Source organism: Delphinapterus leucas, chromosome 12 (genome assembly GCF_059928025.1).
Source record: "Delphinapterus leucas isolate spDelLeu-1000000601 "Yukka" chromosome 12, BTC_Dleu_Yukka2, whole genome shotgun sequence".
Lineage (NCBI taxonomy): Eukaryota > Metazoa > Chordata > Mammalia > Artiodactyla > Monodontidae > Delphinapterus > Delphinapterus leucas.
The window spans coordinates 518,941-541,701 of NC_143140.1; positions in this window are offsets into that span (position 1 = coordinate 518,941).

The window sequence follows — 22,761 nt, forward strand, 5'->3', positions numbered from 1 at the left end:
CAGTGTTTACAGGCCTGTCAAGAGGAGGGAATGGCAGGCACTTTCAATGCAGCGTGAACGCTGCCTTCAAAATGGGAAAGCAAGGCTAGTTCCAACAGGTCCCCTTTTCCAGGGGCACACTCAGCATGCACCCCTGTGGCTTCTAAGAAGTCCGAGGAGACACAGGTTACCCTGTGTTTCCTTCCCTGACTCAACTTCTCGAAGTAGGGTGTTCTGCATCATGCGAACTGCCTCAACCAAGGAACGCCGTAAGCTGCTCCTCTGGGCCTGTGGCTATTCGAAAGCCTGCAGTGCCACAGGAAGAACAGGACTTCAACTGCAGTAAGAACGCAAGCTGACTTCCTCTAGGAGGCACGGTGACTTCAGGCAGGACGTATTAGGTGGAATGCGAAGACGAGGGTTACCCTGAGTGCAGCTCAGGCTAGGGCAACGCGTAAGACTTCCACGCCGTGTGGGACGTGCCAGAACGCTGTTCGTGAACGTGTGCGAGGGCTGAGGAAATGAAGCTGCTCCAAAAGAGAGGGCAGTGCGTTTCCCTACACCCGGCATGCACAGAGGGGCTGTAACGGGCTCCGGGTCTGGACGTTGCTTAGCTGACCCAGGTGAGCCTGGGGTACTCAAGTGTTCCTGCGGGAATAGGGTGCCCAGGCTAGCGTCCTAGGTGTCCAGAAAACTGTGCTGCCGTTTAAGGAACGCAGAGCAGAGGCCAGCGCCTCATGGAAACTGCTGCACGCCTCTGCTTCTGCACGGCAAATCAGGGCCTTACTTCCAGGCATGTGTTCATGCTGGGTGTGCCGGTAGCGATATAGCAGGGTAAGATGCTGACTTTCTCCTCGAGCAGAGTGACTTCACGTACGAGGGCCTCGAAGTACTCCAAGCACAGTGTTCTCTCATGGCAGCGCACACAAGGACCATGAGAAGTTTTCTGTGCACTTCGGACTCACCAGCAATGTTGTCCTGAGGCCGTTCCAGGACTCTGGAAATGTAGCTCTCCTCAAGGAACGTACAGTGTGTTACCCATCACTGGGCACGCACAGAGGGCCTCCGAGGGATGCACCAATGGGCCTCGAAATTGCTCAGCCGGCCCACAGGGGTCTGGAGGTACTCAGTGAACTTACAGGAAAACGAGGTCTACCCGAGAGGCCTAGGAGTCCTCAGACGTGTACTTCCTTTAAAGTAAAGCATATAAGGGACAAAGAACTCATGGAAATAGCTGCATGCCTCCCTTTCTGCACGGCTACTAAGGGCCTAACCTGGAGGCAACTTTTCACGTTGAGATTCCCTTTAGCTCTAGAGCTTGTCAGGCTGACCACCACCGCGGCCATGGAAGCCCCTGGTTTAGACAGAGCAAACTCATTTTCTCCCCAGAAGCATTCTTACAGTGTTTACAGGCCTGTCAAGAGGAGGGAATGGCAGGCAGTTTCAATGCAGCGTGAACGCTTCCTTCAAAACGGGAAAGCAAGGCTAGTTCCAGCAGGTCCCCTTTTCCAGGGGCACACTCAGCATGCACCCCTGTGGCTTCTAACAAGTCCGAGGAGACACAGGTTACCCTGTGTTTCCTTCCCTGACTCAACTTCTCGAAGTAGGGTGTTCTGCATCATGCGAACTGCCTCAACCAAGGAACGCCGTAAGCTGCTCCTCTGGGCCTGTGGCTATTCGAAAGCCTGCAGTGCCACAGGAAGAACAGGACTTCAACTGCAGTAAGAACGCAAGCTGACTTCCTCTAGGAGGCACGGTGACTTCAGGCAGGACGTCTTAGGTGGAATGCGAAGACGAGGGTTACCCTGAGTGCAGCTCAGGCTAGGGCAACGCGTAAGACTTGCACGCCGTGTGGGACGTGCCAGAACGGTGTTCGTGAACGTGTGCGAGGGCTGAGGAAATGAAGCTGCTCCAAAAGAGAGGGCAGTGCGTTTCCCTACACCCGGCATGCACAGAGGGGCTGTAACGGGCTCCGGGTCTGGACGTTGCTTAGCTGACCCAGGTGAGCCTGGGGTACTCAAGTGTTCCTGCGGGAATAGGGTGCCCAGGCTAGCGTCCTAGGTGTCCAGAAAACTGTGCTGCCGTTCAAGGAACGCAGAGCAGAGGCCAGCGCCTCATGGAAACTGCTGCACGCCTCTGCTTCTGCACGGCAAATCAGGGCCTTACTTCCAGGCATGTGTTCATGCTGGGTGTGCCGGTAGCGATATAGCAGGGTAAGATGTTGACTTTCTCCTCGAGCAGAGTGACTTCACGTACGAGGGCCTCGAAGTGCTCCAAGCACAGTGTTCTCTCATGGCAGCTCACACAAGGACCATGAGAAGTTTTCTGTGCACTTCGGACTCACCAGCAATGTTGTCCTGAGGCCGTTCGAGGACTCTGGAAATGTCGCTCTCCTCAAGGAACGTACATTGTGTTGCCCATTACTGGGCACGCACAGAGGGCCTCCGAGGGATGCACCAATGGGCCTCGAAATTGCTCAGCCGGCCCACAGGGGTCTGGAGGTACTCAGTGAACTTGCAGGAAAACGAGGTCTACCCGAGAGGCCTAGGAGTCCTCAGACGTGTACTTCCTTTAAAGTAAAGCATATAAGGGACAAAGAACTCATGGAAATAGCTGCATGCCTCCCTTTCTGCACGGCTACTAAGGGCCTAACCTGGAGGCAACTTTTCACGTTGAGATTCCCTTTAGCTCTAGAGCTTGTCAGGCTGACCACCACCGCGGCCATGGAAGCCCCTGGTTTAGACAGAGCAAACTCATTTTCTCCCCAGAAGCATTCTTACAGTGTTTACAGGCCTGTCAAGAGGAGGGAATGGCAGGCACTTTCAATGCAGCGTGAACGCTGCCTTCAAAATGGGAAAGCAAGGCTAGTTCCAACAGGTCCCCTTTTCCAGGGGCACACTCAGCATGCACCCCTGTGGCTTCTAAGAAGTCCGAGGAGACACAGGTTACCCTGTGTTTCCTTCCCTGACTCAACTTCTCGAAGTAGGGTGTTCTGCATCATGCGAACTGCCTCAACCAAGGAACGCCGTAAGCTGCTCCTCTGGGCCTGTGGCTATTCGAAAGCCTGCAGTGCCACAGGAAGAACAGGACTTCAACTGCAGTAAGAACGCAAGCTGACTTCCTCTAGGAGGCACGGTGACTTCAGGCAGGACGTATTAGGTGGAATGCGAAGACGAGGGTTACCCTGAGTGCAGCTCAGGCTAGGGCAACGCGTAAGACTTCCACGCCGTGTGGGACGTGCCAGAACGCTGTTCGTGAACGTGTGCGAGGGCTGAGGAAATGAAGCTGCTCCAAAAGAGAGGGCAGTGCGTTTCCCTACACCCGGCATGCACAGAGGGGCTGTAACGGGCTCCGGGTCTGGACGTTGCTTAGCTGACCCAGGTGAGCCTGGGGTACTCAAGTGTTCCTGCGGGAATAGGGTGCCCAGGCTAGCGTCCTAGGTGTCCAGAAAACTGTGCTGCCGTTCAAGGAACGCAGAGCAGAGGCCAGCGCCTCATGGAAACTGCTGCACGCCTCTGCTTCTGCACGGCAAATCAGGGCCTTACTTCCAGGCATGTGTTCATGCTGGGTGTGCCGGTAGCGATATAGCAGGGTAAGATGCTGACTTTCTCCTCGAGCAGAGTGACTTCACGTACGAGGGCCTCGAAGTACTCCAAGCACAGTGTTCTCTCATGGCAGCTCACACAAGGACCATGAGAAGTTTTCTGTGCACTTCGGACTCACCAGCAAAGTTGTCCTGAGGCCGTTCGAGGACTCTGGAAATGTAGCTCTCCTCAAGGAACGTACAGTGTGTTGCCCATCACTGGGCACGCACAGAGGGCCTCCGAGGGATGCACCAATGGGCCTCGAAGTTGCTCAGCCGGCCCACAGGGGTCTGGAGGTACTCAGTGAACTTGCAGGGAAAACGAGGCCTACCCGAGAGGCCTAGGAGTCCTCAGACGTGTACTTCCTTTAAAGTAAAGCATATAAGGGACTAAGAACTCATGGAAACAGCTGCATGCCTCCCTTTCTGCACGGCTACTAAGGGCCTAACCTGGAGGCAAGTTTTCACGTTGAGATTCCCTTTAGCTCTAGAGCTTGTCAGGCTGACCACCACCGCGGCCATGGAAGCCCCTGGTTTAGACAGAGCAAACTCATTTTCTCCCCAGAAGCATTCTTACAGTGTTTACAGGCCTGTCAAGAGGAGGGAATGGCAGGCAGTTTCAATGCAGCGTGAACGCTTCCTTCAAAACGGGAAAGCAAGGCTAGTTCCAGCAGGTCCCCTTTTCCAGGGGCACACTCAGCATGCACCCCTGTGGCTTCTAACAAGTCCGAGGAGACACAGGTTACCCTGTGTTTCCTTCCCTGACTCAACTTCTCGAAGTAGGGTGTTCTGCATCATGCGAACTGCCTCAACCAAGGAACGCCGTAAGCTGCTCCTCTGGGCCTGTGGCTATTCGAAAGCCTGCAGTGCCACAGGAAGAACAGGACTTCAACTGCAGTAAGAACGCAAGCTGACTTCCTCTAGGAGGCACGGTGACTTCAGGCAGGACGTCTTAGGTGGAATGCGAAGACGAGGGTTACCCTGAGTGCAGCTCAGGCTAGGGCAACGCGTAAGACTTGCACGCCGTGTGGGACGTGCCAGAACGGTGTTCGTGAACGTGTGCGAGGGCTGAGGAAATGAAGCTGCTCCAAAAGAGAGGGCAGTGCGTTTCCCTACACCCGGCATGCACAGAGGGGCTGTAACGGGCTCCGGGTCTGGACGTTGCTTAGCTGACCCAGGTGAGCCTGGGGTACTCAAGTGTTCCTGCGGGAATAGGGTGCCCAGGCTAGCGTCCTAGGTGTCCAGAAAACTGTGCTGCCGTTTAAGGAACGCAGAGCAGAGGCCAGCGCCTCATGGAAACTGCTGCACGCCTCTGCTTCTGCACGGCAAATCAGGGCTTTACTTCCAGGCATGTGTTCATGCTGGGTGTGCCGGTAGCGATATAGCAGGGTAAGATGCTGACTTTCTCCTCGAGCAGAGTGACTTCACGTACGAGGGCCTCGAAGTACTCCAAGCACAGTGTTCTCTCATGGCAGCTCACACAAGGACCATGAGAAGTTTTCTGTGCACTTCGGACTCACCAGCAAAGTTGTCCTGAGGCCGTTCGAGGACTCTGGAAATGTAGCTCTCCTCAAGGAACGTACAGTGTGTTGCCCATCACTGGGCACGCAAGAGGGCCTCCGAGGGATGCACCAATGGGCCTCGAAGTTGCTCAGCCGGCCCACAGGGGTCTGGAGGTACTCAGTGAACTTGCAGGGAAAACGAGGCCTACCCGAGAGGCCTAGGAGTCCTCAGACGTGTACTTCCTTTAAAGTAAAGCATATAAGGGACTAAGAACTCATGGAAACAGCTGCATGCCTCCCTTTCTGCACGGCTACTAAGGGCCTAACCTGGAGGCAAGTTTTCACGTTGAGATTCCCTTTAGCTCTAGAGCTTGTCAGGCTGACCACCACCGCGGCCATGGAAGCCCCTGGTTTAGACAGAGCAAACTCATTTTCTCCCCAGAAGCATTCTTACAGTGTTTACAGGCCTGTCAAGAGGAGGGAATGGCAGGCAGTTTCAATGCAGCGTGAACGCTTCCTTCAAAACGGGAAAGCAAGGCTAGTTCCAGCAGGTCCCCTTTTCCAGGGACACACTCAGCATGCACCCCTGTGGCTTCTAAGAAGTCCGAGGAGACACAGGTTACCCTGTGTTTCCTTCCCTGACTCAACTTCTCGAAGTAGGGTGTTCTGCATCATGCGAACTGCCTCAACCAAGGAACGCCGTAAGCTGCTCCTCTGGGCCTGTGGCTATTCGAAAGCCTGCAGTGCCACAGGAAGAACAGGACTTCAACTGCAGTAAGAACGCAAGCTGACTTCCTCTAGGAGGCACGGTGACTTCAGGCAGGACGTCTTAGGTGGAATGCGAAGACGAGGGTTACCCTGAGTGCAGCTCAGGCTAGGGCAACGCGTAAGACTTGCACGCCGTGTGGGACGTGCCAGAACGGTGTTCGTGAACGTGTGCGAGGGCTGAGGAAATGAAGCTGCTCCAAAAGAGAGGGCAGTGCGTTTCCCTACACCCGGCATGCACAGAGGGGCTGTAACGGGCTCCGGGTCTGGACGTTGCTTAGCTGACCCAGGTGAGCCTGGGGTACTCAAGTGTTCCTGCGGGAATAGGGTGCCCAGGCTAGCGTCCTAGGTGTCCAGAAAACTGTGCTGCCGTTCAAGGAACGCAGAGCAGAGGCCAGCGCCTCATGGAAACTGCTGCACGCCTCTGCTTCTGCACGGCAAATCAGGGCCTTACTTCCAGGCATGTGTTCATGCTGGGTGTGCCGGTAGCGATATAGCAGGGTAAGATGTTGACTTTCTCCTCGAGCAGAGTGACTTCACGTACGAGGGCCTCGAAGTGCTCCAAGCACAGTGTTCTCTCATGGCAGCTCACACAAGGACCATGAGAAGTTTTCTGTGCACTTCGGACTCACCAGCAATGTTGTCCTGAGGCCGTTCGAGGACTCTGGAAATGTCGCTCTCCTCAAGGAACGTACATTGTGTTGCCCATCACTGGGCACGCACAGAGGGCCTCCGAGGGATGCACCAATGGGCCTCGAAATTGCTCAGCCGGCCCACAGGGGTCTGGAGGTACTCAGTGAACTTGCAGGAAAACGAGGTCTACCCGAGAGGCCTAGGAGTCCTCAGACGTGTACTTCCTTTAAAGTAAAGCATATAAGGGACAAAGAACTCATGGAAATAGCTGCATGCCTCCCTTTCTGCACGGCTACTAAGGGCCTAACCTGGAGGCAACTTTTCACGTTGAGATTCCCTTTAGCTCTAGAGCTTGTCAGGCTGACCACCACCGCGGCCATGGAAGCCCCTGGTTTAGACAGAGCAAACTCATTTTCTCCCCAGAAGCATTCTTACAGTGTTTACAGGCCTGTCAAGAGGAGGGAATGGCAGGCACTTTCAATGCAGCGTGAACGCTGCCTTCAAAATGGGAAAGCAAGGCTAGTTCCAACAGGTCCCCTTTTCCAGGGGCACACTCAGCATGCACCCCTGTGGCTTCTAAGAAGTCCGAGGAGACACAGGTTACCCTGTGTTTCCTTCCCTGACTCAACTTCTCGAAGTAGGGTGTTCTGCATCATGCGAACTGCCTCAACCAAGGAACGCCGTAAGCTGCTCCTCTGGGCCTGTGGCTATTCGAAAGCCTGCAGTGCCACAGGAAGAACAGGACTTCAACTGCAGTAAGAACGCAAGCTGACTTCCTCTAGGAGGCACGGTGACTTCAGGCAGGACGTATTAGGTGGAATGCGAAGACGAGGGTTACCCTGAGTGCAGCTCAGGCTAGGGCAACGCGTAAGACTTCCACGCCGTGTGGGACGTGCCAGAACGCTGTTCGTGAACGTGTGCGAGGGCTGAGGAAATGAAGCTGCTCCAAAAGAGAGGGCAGTGCGTTTCCCTACACCCGGCATGCACAGAGGGGCTGTAACGGGCTCCGGGTCTGGACGTTGCTTAGCTGACCCAGGTGAGCCTGGGGTACTCAAGTGTTCCTGCGGGAATAGGGTGCCCAGGCTAGCGTCCTAGGTGTCCAGAAAACTGTGCTGCCGTTCAAGGAACGCAGAGCAGAGGCCAGCGCCTCATGGAAACTGCTGCACGCCTCTGCTTCTGCACGGCAAATCAGGGCCTTACTTCCAGGCATGTGTTCATGCTGGGTGTGCCGGTAGCGATATAGCAGGGTAAGATGTTGACTTTCTCCTCGAGCAGAGTGACTTCACGTACGAGGGCCTCGAAGTGCTCCAAGCACAGTGTTCTCTCATGGCAGCTCACACAAGGACCATGAGAAGTTTTCTGTGCACTTCGGACTCACCAGCAATGTTGTCCTGAGGCCGTTCGAGGACTCTGGAAATGTCGCTCTCCTCAAGGAACGTACAGTGTGTTACCCATCACTGGGCACGCACAGAGGGCCTCCGAGGGATGCACCAATGGGCCTCGAAATTGCTCAGCCGGCCCACAGGGGTCTGGAGGTACTCAGTGAACTTACAGGAAAACGAGGTCTACCCGAGAGGCCTAGGAGTCCTCAGACGTGTACTTCCTTTAAAGTAAAGCATATAAGGGACAAAGAACTCATGGAAATAGCTGCATGCCTCCCTTTCTGCACGGCTACTAAGGGCCTAACCTGGAGGCAACTTTTCACGTTGAGATTCCCTTTAGCTCTAGAGCTTGTCAGGCTGACCACCACCGCGGCCATGGAAGCCCCTGGTTTAGACAGAGCAAACTCATTTTCTCCCCAGAAGCATTCTTACAGTGTTTACAGGCCTGTCAAGAGGAGGGAATGGCAGGCAGTTTCAATGCAGCGTGAACGCTTCCTTCAAAACGGGAAAGCAAGGCTAGTTCCAGCAGGTCCCCTTTTCCAGGGGCACACTCAGCATGCACCCCTGTGGCTTCTAACAAGTCCGAGGAGACACAGGTTACCCTGTGTTTCCTTCCCTGACTCAACTTCTCGAAGTAGGGTGTTCTGCATCATGCGAACTGCCTCAACCAAGGAACGCCGTAAGCTGCTCCTCTGGGCCTGTGGCTATTCGAAAGCCTGCAGTGCCACAGGAAGAACAGGACTTCAACTGCAGTAAGAACGCAAGCTGACTTCCTCTAGGAGGCACGGTGACTTCAGGCAGGACGTCTTAGGTGGAATGCGAAGACGAGGGTTACCCTGAGTGCAGCTCAGGCTAGGGCAACGCGTAAGACTTGCACGCCGTGTGGGACGTGCCAGAACGGTGTTCGTGAACGTGTGCGAGGGCTGAGGAAATGAAGCTGCTCCAAAAGAGAGGGCAGTGCGTTTCCCTACACCCGGCATGCACAGAGGGGCTGTAACGGGCTCCGGGTCTGGACGTTGCTTAGCTGACCCAGGTGAGCCTGGGGTACTCAAGTGTTCCTGCGGGAATAGGGTGCCCAGGCTAGCGTCCTAGGTGTCCAGAAAACTGTGCTGCCGTTCAAGGAACGCAGAGCAGAGGCCAGCGCCTCATGGAAACTGCTGCACGCCTCTGCTTCTGCACGGCAAATCAGGGCCTTACTTCCAGGCATGTGTTCATGCTGGGTGTGCCGGTAGCGATATAGCAGGGTAAGATGTTGACTTTCTCCTCGAGCAGAGTGACTTCACGTACGAGGGCCTCGAAGTGCTCCAAGCACAGTGTTCTCTCATGGCAGCTCACACAAGGACCATGAGAAGTTTTCTGTGCACTTCGGACTCACCAGCAATGTTGTCCTGAGGCCGTTCGAGGACTCTGGAAATGTCGCTCTCCTCAAGGAACGTACATTGTGTTGCCCATTACTGGGCACGCACAGAGGGCCTCCGAGGGATGCACCAATGGGCCTCGAAATTGCTCAGCCGGCCCACAGGGGTCTGGAGGTACTCAGTGAACTTGCAGGAAAACGAGGTCTACCCGAGAGGCCTAGGAGTCCTCAGACGTGTACTTCCTTTAAAGTAAAGCATATAAGGGACAAAGAACTCATGGAAATAGCTGCATGCCTCCCTTTCTGCACGGCTACTAAGGGCCTAACCTGGAGGCAACTTTTCACGTTGAGATTCCCTTTAGCTCTAGAGCTTGTCAGGCTGACCACCACCGCGGCCATGGAAGCCCCTGGTTTAGACAGAGCAAACTCATTTTCTCCCCAGAAGCATTCTTACAGTGTTTACAGGCCTGTCAAGAGGAGGGAATGGCAGGCACTTTCAATGCAGCGTGAACGCTGCCTTCAAAATGGGAAAGCAAGGCTAGTTCCAACAGGTCCCCTTTTCCAGGGGCACACTCAGCATGCACCCCTGTGGCTTCTAAGAAGTCCGAGGAGACACAGGTTACCCTGTGTTTCCTTCCCTGACTCAACTTCTCGAAGTAGGGTGTTCTGCATCATGCGAACTGCCTCAACCAAGGAACGCCGTAAGCTGCTCCTCTGGGCCTGTGGCTATTCGAAAGCCTGCAGTGCCACAGGAAGAACAGGACTTCAACTGCAGTAAGAACGCAAGCTGACTTCCTCTAGGAGGCACGGTGACTTCAGGCAGGACGTATTAGGTGGAATGCGAAGACGAGGGTTACCCTGAGTGCAGCTCAGGCTAGGGCAACGCGTAAGACTTCCACGCCGTGTGGGACGTGCCAGAACGCTGTTCGTGAACGTGTGCGAGGGCTGAGGAAATGAAGCTGCTCCAAAAGAGAGGGCAGTGCGTTTCCCTACACCCGGCATGCACAGAGGGGCTGTAACGGGCTCCGGGTCTGGACGTTGCTTAGCTGACCCAGGTGAGCCTGGGGTACTCAAGTGTTCCTGCGGGAATAGGGTGCCCAGGCTAGCGTCCTAGGTGTCCAGAAAACTGTGCTGCCGTTCAAGGAACGCAGAGCAGAGGCCAGCGCCTCATGGAAACTGCTGCACGCCTCTGCTTCTGCACGGCAAATCAGGGCCTTACTTCCAGGCATGTGTTCATGCTGGGTGTGCCGGTAGCGATATAGCAGGGTAAGATGCTGACTTTCTCCTCGAGCAGAGTGACTTCACGTACGAGGGCCTCGAAGTACTCCAAGCACAGTGTTCTCTCATGGCAGCTCACACAAGGACCATGAGAAGTTTTCTGTGCACTTCGGACTCACCAGCAAAGTTGTCCTGAGGCCGTTCGAGGACTCTGGAAATGTAGCTCTCCTCAAGGAACGTACAGTGTGTTGCCCATCACTGGGCACGCACAGAGGGCCTCCGAGGGATGCACCAATGGGCCTCGAAGTTGCTCAGCCGGCCCACAGGGGTCTGGAGGTACTCAGTGAACTTGCAGGGAAAACGAGGCCTACCCGAGAGGCCTAGGAGTCCTCAGACGTGTACTTCCTTTAAAGTAAAGCATATAAGGGACTAAGAACTCATGGAAACAGCTGCATGCCTCCCTTTCTGCACGGCTACTAAGGGCCTAACCTGGAGGCAAGTTTTCACGTTGAGATTCCCTTTAGCTCTAGAGCTTGTCAGGCTGACCACCACCGCGGCCATGGAAGCCCCTGGTTTAGACAGAGCAAACTCATTTTCTCCCCAGAAGCATTCTTACAGTGTTTACAGGCCTGTCAAGAGGAGGGAATGGCAGGCAGTTTCAATGCAGCGTGAACGCTTCCTTCAAAACGGGAAAGCAAGGCTAGTTCCAGCAGGTCCCCTTTTCCAGGGGCACACTCAGCATGCACCCCTGTGGCTTCTAACAAGTCCGAGGAGACACAGGTTACCCTGTGTTTCCTTCCCTGACTCAACTTCTCGAAGTAGGGTGTTCTGCATCATGCGAACTGCCTCAACCAAGGAACGCCGTAAGCTGCTCCTCTGGGCCTGTGGCTATTCGAAAGCCTGCAGTGCCACAGGAAAAACAGGACTTCAACTGCAGTAAGAACGCAAGCTGACTTCCTCTAGGAGGCACGGTGACTTCAGGCAGGACGTCTTAGGTGGAATGCGAAGACGAGGGTTACCCTGAGTGCAGCTCAGGCTAGGGCAACGCGTAAGACTTGCACGCCGTGTGGGACGTGCCAGAACGGTGTTCGTGAACGTGTGCGAGGGCTGAGGAAATGAAGCTGCTCCAAAAGAGAGGGCAGTGCGTTTCCCTACACCCGGCATGCACAGAGGGGCTGTAACGGGCTCCGGGTCTGGACGTTGCTTAGCTGACCCAGGTGAGCCTGGGGTACTCAAGTGTTCCTGCGGGAATAGGGTGCCCAGGCTAGCGTCCTAGGTGTCCAGAAAACTGTGCTGCCGTTTAAGGAACGCAGAGCAGAGGCCAGCGCCTCATGGAAACTGCTGCACGCCTCTGCTTCTGCACGGCAAATCAGGGCTTTACTTCCAGGCATGTGTTCATGCTGGGTGTGCCGGTAGCGATATAGCAGGGTAAGATGCTGACTTTCTCCTCGAGCAGAGTGACTTCACGTACGAGGGCCTCGAAGTACTCCAAGCACAGTGTTCTCTCATGGCAGCTCACACAAGGACCATGAGAAGTTTTCTGTGCACTTCGGACTCACCAGCAAAGTTGTCCTGAGGCCGTTCGAGGACTCTGGAAATGTAGCTCTCCTCAAGGAACGTACAGTGTGTTGCCCATCACTGGGCACGCAAGAGGGCCTCCGAGGGATGCACCAATGGGCCTCGAAGTTGCTCAGCCGGCCCACAGGGGTCTGGAGGTACTCAGTGAACTTGCAGGGAAAACGAGGCCTACCCGAGAGGCCTAGGAGTCCTCAGACGTGTACTTCCTTTAAAGTAAAGCATATAAGGGACTAAGAACTCATGGAAACAGCTGCATGCCTCCCTTTCTGCACGGCTACTAAGGGCCTAACCTGGAGGCAAGTTTTCACGTTGAGATTCCCTTTAGCTCTAGAGCTTGTCAGGCTGACCACCACCGCGGCCATGGAAGCCCCTGGTTTAGACAGAGCAAACTCATTTTCTCCCCAGAAGCATTCTTACAGTGTTTACAGGCCTGTCAAGAGGAGGGAATGGCAGGCAGTTTCAATGCAGCGTGAACGCTTCCTTCAAAACGGGAAAGCAAGGCTAGTTCCAGCAGGTCCCCTTTTCCAGGGACACACTCAGCATGCACCCCTGTGGCTTCTAAGAAGTCCGAGGAGACACAGGTTACCCTGTGTTTCCTTCCCTGACTCAACTTCTCGAAGTAGGGTGTTCTGCATCATGCGAACTGCCTCAACCAAGGAACGCCGTAAGCTGCTCCTCTGGGCCTGTGGCTATTCGAAAGCCTGCAGTGCCACAGGAAGAACAGGACTTCAACTGCAGTAAGAACGCAAGCTGACTTCCTCTAGGAGGCACGGTGACTTCAGGCAGGACGTCTTAGGTGGAATGCGAAGACGAGGGTTACCCTGAGTGCAGCTCAGGCTAGGGCAACGCGTAAGACTTGCACGCCGTGTGGGACGTGCCAGAACGGTGTTCGTGAACGTGTGCGAGGGCTGAGGAAATGAAGCTGCTCCAAAAGAGAGGGCAGTGCGTTTCCCTACACCCGGCATGCACAGAGGGGCTGTAACGGGCTCCGGGTCTGGACGTTGCTTAGCTGACCCAGGTGAGCCTGGGGTACTCAAGTGTTCCTGCGGGAATAGGGTGCCCAGGCTAGCGTCCTAGGTGTCCAGAAAACTGTGCTGCCGTTCAAGGAACGCAGAGCAGAGGCCAGCGCCTCATGGAAACTGCTGCACGCCTCTGCTTCTGCACGGCAAATCAGGGCCTTACTTCCAGGCATGTGTTCATGCTGGGTGTGCCGGTAGCGATATAGCAGGGTAAGATGTTGACTTTCTCCTCGAGCAGAGTGACTTCACGTACGAGGGCCTCGAAGTGCTCCAAGCACAGTGTTCTCTCATGGCAGCTCACACAAGGACCATGAGAAGTTTTCTGTGCACTTCGGACTCACCAGCAATGTTGTCCTGAGGCCGTTCGAGGACTCTGGAAATGTCGCTCTCCTCAAGGAACGTACATTGTGTTGCCCATCACTGGGCACGCACAGAGGGCCTCCGAGGGATGCACCAATGGGCCTCGAAATTGCTCAGCCGGCCCACAGGGGTCTGGAGGTACTCAGTGAACTTGCAGGAAAACGAGGTCTACCCGAGAGGCCTAGGAGTCCTCAGACGTGTACTTCCTTTAAAGTAAAGCATATAAGGGACAAAGAACTCATGGAAATAGCTGCATGCCTCCCTTTCTGCACGGCTACTAAGGGCCTAACCTGGAGGCAACTTTTCACGTTGAGATTCCCTTTAGCTCTAGAGCTTGTCAGGCTGACCACCACCGCGGCCATGGAAGCCCCTGGTTTAGACAGAGCAAACTCATTTTCTCCCCAGAAGCATTCTTACAGTGTTTACAGGCCTGTCAAGAGGAGGGAATGGCAGGCACTTTCAATGCAGCGTGAACGCTGCCTTCAAAATGGGAAAGCAAGGCTAGTTCCAACAGGTCCCCTTTTCCAGGGGCACACTCAGCATGCACCCCTGTGGCTTCTAAGAAGTCCGAGGAGACACAGGTTACCCTGTGTTTCCTTCCCTGACTCAACTTCTCGAAGTAGGGTGTTCTGCATCATGCGAACTGCCTCAACCAAGGAACGCCGTAAGCTGCTCCTCTGGGCCTGTGGCTATTCGAAAGCCTGCAGTGCCACAGGAAGAACAGGACTTCAACTGCAGTAAGAACGCAAGCTGACTTCCTCTAGGAGGCACGGTGACTTCAGGCAGGACGTATTAGGTGGAATGCGAAGACGAGGGTTACCCTGAGTGCAGCTCAGGCTAGGGCAACGCGTAAGACTTCCACGCCGTGTGGGACGTGCCAGAACGCTGTTCGTGAACGTGTGCGAGGGCTGAGGAAATGAAGCTGCTCCAAAAGAGAGGGCAGTGCGTTTCCCTACACCCGGCATGCACAGAGGGGCTGTAACGGGCTCCGGGTCTGGACGTTGCTTAGCTGACCCAGGTGAGCCTGGGGTACTCAAGTGTTCCTGCGGGAATAGGGTGCCCAGGCTAGCGTCCTAGGTGTCCAGAAAACTGTGCTGCCGTTCAAGGAACGCAGAGCAGAGGCCAGCGCCTCATGGAAACTGCTGCACGCCTCTGCTTCTGCACGGCAAATCAGGGCCTTACTTCCAGGCATGTGTTCATGCTGGGTGTGCCGGTAGCGATATAGCAGGGTAAGATGTTGACTTTCTCCTCGAGCAGAGTGACTTCACGTACGAGGGCCTCGAAGTGCTCCAAGCACAGTGTTCTCTCATGGCAGCTCACACAAGGACCATGAGAAGTTTTCTGTGCACTTCGGACTCACCAGCAATGTTGTCCTGAGGCCGTTCGAGGACTCTGGAAATGTCGCTCTCCTCAAGGAACGTACATTGTGTTGCCCATCACTGGGCACGCACAGAGGGCCTCCGAGGGATGCACCAATGGGCCTCGAAATTGCTCAGCCGGCCCACAGGGGTCTGGAGGTACTCAGTGAACTTGCAGGAAAACGAGGTCTACCCGAGAGGCCTAGGAGTCCTCAGACGTGTACTTCCTTTAAAGTAAAGCATATAAGGGACAAAGAACTCATGGAAATAGCTGCATGCCTCCCTTTCTGCACGGCTACTAAGGGCCTAACCTGGAGGCAACTTTTCACGTTGAGATTCCCTTTAGCTCTAGAGCTTGTCAGGCTGACCACCACCGCGGCCATGGAAGCCCCTGGTTTAGACAGAGCAAACTCATTTTCTCCCCAGAAGCATTCTTACAGTGTTTACAGGCCTGTCAAGAGGAGGGAATGGCAGGCACTTTCAATGCAGCGTGAACGCTGCCTTCAAAATGGGAAAGCAAGGCTAGTTCCAACAGGTCCCCTTTTCCAGGGGCACACTCAGCATGCACCCCTGTGGCTTCTAAGAAGTCCGAGGAGACACAGGTTACCCTGTGTTTCCTTCCCTGACTCAACTTCTCGAAGTAGGGTGTTCTGCATCATGCGAACTGCCTCAACCAAGGAACGCCGTAAGCTGCTCCTCTGGGCCTGTGGCTATTCGAAAGCCTGCAGTGCCACAGGAAGAACAGGACTTCAACTGCAGTAAGAACGCAAGCTGACTTCCTCTAGGAGGCACGGTGACTTCAGGCAGGACGTATTAGGTGGAATGCGAAGACGAGGGTTACCCTGAGTGCAGCTCAGGCTAGGGCAACGCGTAAGACTTCCACGCCGTGTGGGACGTGCCAGAACGCTGTTCGTGAACGTGTGCGAGGGCTGAGGAAATGAAGCTGCTCCAAAAGAGAGGGCAGTGCGTTTCCCTACACCCGGCATGCACAGAGGGGCTGTAACGGGCTCCGGGTCTGGACGTTGCTTAGCTGACCCAGGTGAGCCTGGGGTACTCAAGTGTTCCTGCGGGAATAGGGTGCCCAGGCTAGCGTCCTAGGTGTCCAGAAAACTGTGCTGCCGTTTAAGGAACGCAGAGCAGAGGCCAGCGCCTCATGGAAACTGCTGCACGCCTCTGCTTCTGCACGGCAAATCAGGGCCTTACTTCCAGGCATGTGTTCATGCTGGGTGTGCCGGTAGCGATATAGCAGGGTAAGATGCTGACTTTCTCCTCGAGCAGAGTGACTTCACGTACGAGGGCCTCGAAGTACTCCAAGCACAGTGTTCTCTCATGGCAGCGCACACAAGGACCATGAGAAGTTTTCTGTGCACTTCGGACTCACCAGCAATGTTGTCCTGAGGCCGTTCCAGGACTCTGGAAATGTAGCTCTCCTCAAGGAACGTACAGTGTGTTACCCATCACTGGGCACGCACAGAGGGCCTCCGAGGGATGCACCAATGGGCCTCGAAATTGCTCAGCCGGCCCACAGGGGTCTGGAGGTACTCAGTGAACTTACAGGAAAACGAGGTCTACCCGAGAGGCCTAGGAGTCCTCAGACGTGTACTTCCTTTAAAGTAAAGCATATAAGGGACAAAGAACTCATGGAAATAGCTGCATGCCTCCCTTTCTGCACGGCTACTAAGGGCCTAACCTGGAGGCAACTTTTCACGTTGAGATTCCCTTTAGCTCTAGAGCTTGTCAGGCTGACCACCACCGCGGCCATGGAAGCCCCTGGTTTAGACAGAGCAAACTCATTTTCTCCCCAGAAGCATTCTTACAGTGTTTACAGGCCTGTCAAGAGGAGGGAATGGCAGGCAGTTTCAATGCAGCGTGAACGCTTCCTTCAAAACGGGAAAGCAAGGCTAGTTCCAGCAGGTCCCCTTTTCCAGGGGCACACTCAGCATGCACCCCTGTGGCTTCTAACAAGTCCGAGGAGACACAGGTTACCCTGTGTTTCCTTCCCTGACTCAACTTCTCGAAGTAGGGTGTTCTGCATCATGCGAACTGCCTCAACCAAGGAACGCCGTAAGCTGCTCCTCTGGGCCTGTGGCTATTCGAAAGCCTGCAGTGCCACAGGAAGAACAGGACTTCAACTGCAGTAAGAACGCAAGCTGACTTCCTCTAGGAGGCACGGTGACTTCAGGCAGGACGTCTTAGGTGGAATGCGAAGACGAGGGTTACCCTGAGTGCAGCTCAGGCTAGGGCAACGCGTAAGACTTGCACGCCGTGTGGGACGTGCCAGAACGGTGTTCGTGAACGTGTGCGAGGGCTGAGGAAATGAAGCTGCTCCAAAAGAGAGGGCAGTGCGTTTCCCTACACCCGGCATGCACAGAGGGGCTGTAACGGGCTCCGGGTCTGGACGTTGCTTAGCTGACCCAGGTGAGCCTGGGGTACTCAAGTGTTCCTGCGGGAATAGGGTGCCCAGGCTAGCGTCCTAGGTGTCCAGAAAACTGTGCTGCCGTTCAAGGAACGCAGAGCAGAGGCCAGCGCCTCATGGAAACTGCTGCACGCCTCTGCTTCTGCACGGCAAATCAGGGCCTTACTTCCAGGCATGTGTTCATGCTGGGTGTGCCGGTAGCGATATAGCAGGGTAAGATGTTGACTTTCTCCTCGAGCAGAGTGACTTCACGTACGAGGGCCTCGAAGTGCTCCAAGCACAGTGTTCTCTCATGGCAGCTCACACAAGGACCATGAGAAGTTTTCTGTGCACTTCGGACTCACCAGCAATGTTGTCCTGAGGCCGTTCGAGGACTCTGGAAATGTCGCTCTCCTCAAGGAACGTACATTGTGTTGCCCATTACTGGGCACGCACAGAGGGCCTCCGAGGGATGCACCAATGGGCCTCGAAATTGCTCAGCCGGCCCACAGGGGTCTGGAGGTACTCAGTGAACTTGCAGGAAAACGAGGTCTACCCGAGAGGCCTAGGAGTCCTCAGACGTGTACTTCCTTTAAAGTAAAGCATATAAGGGACAAAGAACTCATGGAAATAGCTGCATGCCTCCCTTTCTGCACGGCTACTAAGGGCCTAACCTGGAGGCAACTTTTCACGTTGAGATTCCCTTTAGCTCTAGAGCTTGTCAGGCTGACCACCACCGCGGCCATGGAAGCCCCTGGTTTAGACAGAGCAAACTCATTTTCTCCCCAGAAGCATTCTTACAGTGTTTACAGGCCTGTCAAGAGGAGGGAATGGCAGGCACTTTCAATGCAGCGTGAACGCTGCCTTCAAAATGGGAAAGCAAGGCTAGTTCCAACAGGTCCCCTTTTCCAGGGGCACACTCAGCATGCACCCCTGTGGCTTCTAAGAAGTCCGAGGAGACACAGGTTACCCTGTGTTTCCTTCCCTGACTCAACTTCTCGAAGTAGGGTGTTCTGCATCATGCGAACTGCCTCAACCAAGGAACGCCGTAAGCTGCTCCTCTGGGCCTGTGGCTATTCGAAAGCCTGCAGTGCCACAGGAAGAACAGGACTTCAACTGCAGTAAGAACGCAAGCTGACTTCCTCTAGGAGGCACGGTGACTTCAGGCAGGACGTATTAGGTGGAATGCGAAGACGAGGGTTACCCTGAGTGCAGCTCAGGCTAGGGCAACGCGTAAGACTTCCACGCCGTGTGGGACGTGCCAGAACGCTGTTCGTGAACGTGTGCGAGGGCTGAGGAAATGAAGCTGCTCCAAAAGAGAGGGCAGTGCGTTTCCCTACACCCGGCATGCACAGAGGGGCTGTAACGGGCTCCGGGTCTGGACGTTGCTTAGCTGACCCAGGTGAGCCTGGGGTACTCAAGTGTTCCTGCGGGAATAGGGTGCCCAGGCTAGCGTCCTAGGTGTCCAGAAAACTGTGCTGCCGTTCAAGGAACGCAGAGCAGAGGCCAGCGCCTCATGGAAACTGCTGCACGCCTCTGCTTCTGCACGGCAAATCAGGGCCTTACTTCCAGGCATGTGTTCATGCTGGGTGTGCCGGTAGCGATATAGCAGGGTAAGATGCTGACTTTCTCCTCGAGCAGAGTGACTTCACGTACGAGGGCCTCGAAGTACTCCAAGCACAGTGTTCTCTCATGGCAGCTCACACAAGGACCATGAGAAGTTTTCTGTGCACTTCGGACTCACCAGCAAAGTTGTCCTGAGGCCGTTCGAGGACTCTGGAAATGTAGCTCTCCTCAAGGAACGTACAGTGTGTTGCCCATCACTGGGCACGCACAGAGGGCCTCCGAGGGATGCACCAATGGGCCTCGAAGTTGCTCAGCCGGCCCACAGGGGTCTGGAGGTACTCAGTGAACTTGCAGGGAAAACGAGGCCTACCCGAGAGGCCTAGGAGTCCTCAGACGTGTACTTCCTTTAAAGTAAAGCATATAAGGGACTAAGAACTCATGGAAACAGCTGCATGCCTCCCTTTCTGCACGGCTACTAAGGGCCTAACCTGGAGGCAAGTTTTCACGTTGAGATTCCCTTTAGCTCTAGAGCTTGTCAGGCTGACCACCACCGCGGCCATGGAAGCCCCTGGTTTAGACAGAGCAAACTCATTTTCTCCCCAGAAGCATTCTTACAGTGTTTACAGGCCTGTCAAGAGGAGGGAATGGCAGGCAGTTTCAATGCAGCGTGAACGCTTCCTTCAAAACGGGAAAGCAAGGCTAGTTCCAGCAGGTCCCCTTTTCCAGGGGCACACTCAGCATGCACCCCTGTGGCTTCTAACAAGTCCGAGGAGACACAGGTTACCCTGTGTTTCCTTCCCTGACTCAACTTCTCGAAGTAGGGTGTTCTGCATCATGCGAACTGCCTCAACCAAGGAACGCCGTAAGCTGCTCCTCTGGGCCTGTGGCTATTCGAAAGCCTGCAGTGCCACAGGAAAAACAGGACTTCAACTGCAGTAAGAACGCAAGCTGACTTCCTCTAGGAGGCACGGTGACTTCAGGCAGGACGTCTTAGGTGGAATGCGAAGACGAGGGTTACCCTGAGTGCAGCTCAGGCTAGGGCAACGCGTAAGACTTGCACGCCGTGTGGGACGTGCCAGAACGGTGTTCGTGAACGTGTGCGAGGGCTGAGGAAATGAAGCTGCTCCAAAAGAGAGGGCAGTGCGTTTCCCTACACCCGGCATGCACAGAGGGGCTGTAACGGGCTCCGGGTCTGGACGTTGCTTAGCTGACCCAGGTGAGCCTGGGGTACTCAAGTGTTCCTGCGGGAATAGGGTGCCCAGGCTAGCGTCCTAGGTGTCCAGAAAACTGTGCTGCCGTTTAAGGAACGCAGAGCAGAGGCCAGCGCCTCATGGAAACTGCTGCACGCCTCTGCTTCTGCACGGCAAATCAGGGCTTTACTTCCAGGCATGTGTTCATGCTGGGTGTGCCGGTAGCGATATAGCAGGGTAAGATGCTGACTTTCTCCTCGAGCAGAGTGACTTCACGTACGAGGGCCTCGAAGTACTCCAAGCACAGTGTTCTCTCATGGCAGCTCACACAAGGACCATGAGAAGTTTTCTGTGCACTTCGGACTCACCAGCAAAGTTGTCCTGAGGCCGTTCGAGGACTCTGGAAATGTAGCTCTCCTCAAGGAACGTACAGTGTGTTGCCCATCACTGGGCACGCAAGAGGGCCTCCGAGGGATGCACCAATGGGCCTCGAAGTTGCTCAGCCGGCCCACAGGGGTCTGGAGGTACTCAGTGAACTTGCAGGGAAAACGAGGCCTACCCGAGAGGCCTAGGAGTCCTCAGACGTGTACTTCCTTTAAAGTAAAGCATATAAGGGACTAAGAACTCATGGAAACAGCTGCATGCCTCCCTTTCTGCACGGCTACTAAGGGCCTAACCTGGAGGCAAGTTTTCACGTTGAGATTCCCTTTAGCTCTAGAGCTTGTCAGGCTGACCACCACCGCGGCCATGGAAGCCCCTGGTTTAGACAGAGCAAACTCATTTTCTCCCCAGAAGCATTCTTACAGTGTTTACAGGCCTGTCAAGAGGAGGGAATGGCAGGCAGTTTCAATGCAGCGTGAACGCTTCCTTCAAAACGGGAAAGCAAGGCTAGTTCCAGCAGGTCCCCTTTTCCAGGGACACACTCAGCATGCACCCCTGTGGCTTCTAAGAAGTCCGAGGAGACACAGGTTACCCTGTGTTTCCTTCCCTGACTCAACTTCTCGAAGTAGGGTGTTCTGCATCATGCAAACTGCCTCAACCAAGGAACGCCGTAAGCTGCTCCTCTGGGCCTGTGGCTATTCGAAAGCCTGCAGTGCCACAGGAAGAACAGGACTTCAACTGCAGTAAGAACGCAAGCTGACTTCCTCTAGGAGGCACGGTGACTTCAGGCAGGACGTCTTAGATGGAATGCGAAGACGAGGGTTACCCTGAGTGCAGCTCAGGCTAGGGCAACGCGTGAGACTTCCACGCCGTGTGGGACGTGCCAGAACGGTGTTCGTGAACGTGTGCGAGGGCTGAGGAAATGAAGCTGCTCCAAAAGAGAGGGCAGTGCGTTTCCCTACACCCGGCATGCACAGAGGGGCTGTAACGGGCTCCGGGTCTGGACGTTGCTTAGCTGACCCAGGTGAGCCTGGGGTACTCAAGTGTTCCTGCGGGAATAGGGTGCCCAGGCTAGCGTCCTAGGTGTCCAGAAAACTGTGCTGCCGTTTAAGGAACGCAGAGCAGAGGCCAGCGCCTCATGGAAACTGCTGCACGCCTCTGCTTCTGCACGGCAAATCAGGGCCTTACTTCCAGGCATGTGTTCATGCTGGGTGTGCCGGTAGCGATATAGCAGGGTAAGATGCTGACTTTCTCCTCGAGCAGAGTGACTTCACGTACGAGGGCCTCGAAGTGCTCCAAGCACAGTGTTCTCTCATGGCAGCTCACACAAGGACCATGAGAAGTTTTCTGTGCATTTCGGGCTCACCAGCAAAGTTGTCCTGAGGCCGTTCGAGGACTCTGGAAATGTAGCTCTCCTCAAGGAACGTACAGTGTGTTGCCCATCACTGGGCACGCACAGAGGGCCTCCGAGGGATGCACCAATGGGCCTCGAAGTTGCTCAATCGGCCCACAGGGGTCTGGAGGTGCTCAGTGAACTTGCAGGAAAACGAGGCCTACCCGAGAGGCCTAGGAGTCCTCAGACGTGTACTTCCTTTAAAGTAAAGCATATAAGGGCCTAAGAACTCATGGAAACAGCTGCATGCCTCCCTTTCTGCCCGGCTACTAAGGGCCTATCCTGGAGGCAAGTTTTCACGTTGAGATTCCCTTTAGCTCTAGGGCTTGTCAGGCTGACCACCACCGCGGCCATGGAAGCCCCTGGTTTAGACAGAGCAAACTCATTTTCTCCCCAGAAGCATTCTTACAGTGTTTACAGGCCTGTCAAGAGGAGGGAATGGCAGGCACTTTCAATGCAGCGTGAACGCTGCCTTCAAAACGGGAAAGCAAGGCTAGTTCCAGCAGGTCCCCTTTTCCAGGGGCACACTCAGCATGCACCCCTGTGGCTTCTAACAAGTCCGAGGAGACACAGGTTACCCTGTGTTTCCTTCCCTGACTCAACTTCTCGAAGTAGGGTGTTCTGCATCATGCGAACTGCCTCAACCAAGGAACGCCGTAAGCTGCTCCTCTGGGCCTGTGGCTCTTCGAAAGCCTGCAGTGCCACAGGAAGAACAGGACTTCAACTGCAGTAAGAACGCAAGCTGACTTCCTCTAGGAGGCACGGAGACTTCAGGCAGGACGTCTTAGATGGAATGCGAAGACGAGGGTTACCCTGAGTGCAGCTCAGGCTAGGGCAACGCGTAAGACTTCAACGCCCTGTGGGACGTGCCAGAACGCTGTTCGTGAACGTGTGCGAGGGCTGAGGAAATGAAGCTGCTCCAAAAGAGAGGGCAGTGCGTTTCCCTACACCCGGCATGCACAGAGGGGCTGTAACGGGCTCCGGGTCTGGACGTTGCTTAGCTGACCCAGGTGAGCCTGGGGTACTCAAGTGTTCCTGCGGGAATAGGGTGCCCAGGCTAGCGTCCTAGGTGTCCAGAAAACTGTGCTGCCGTTCAAGGAAC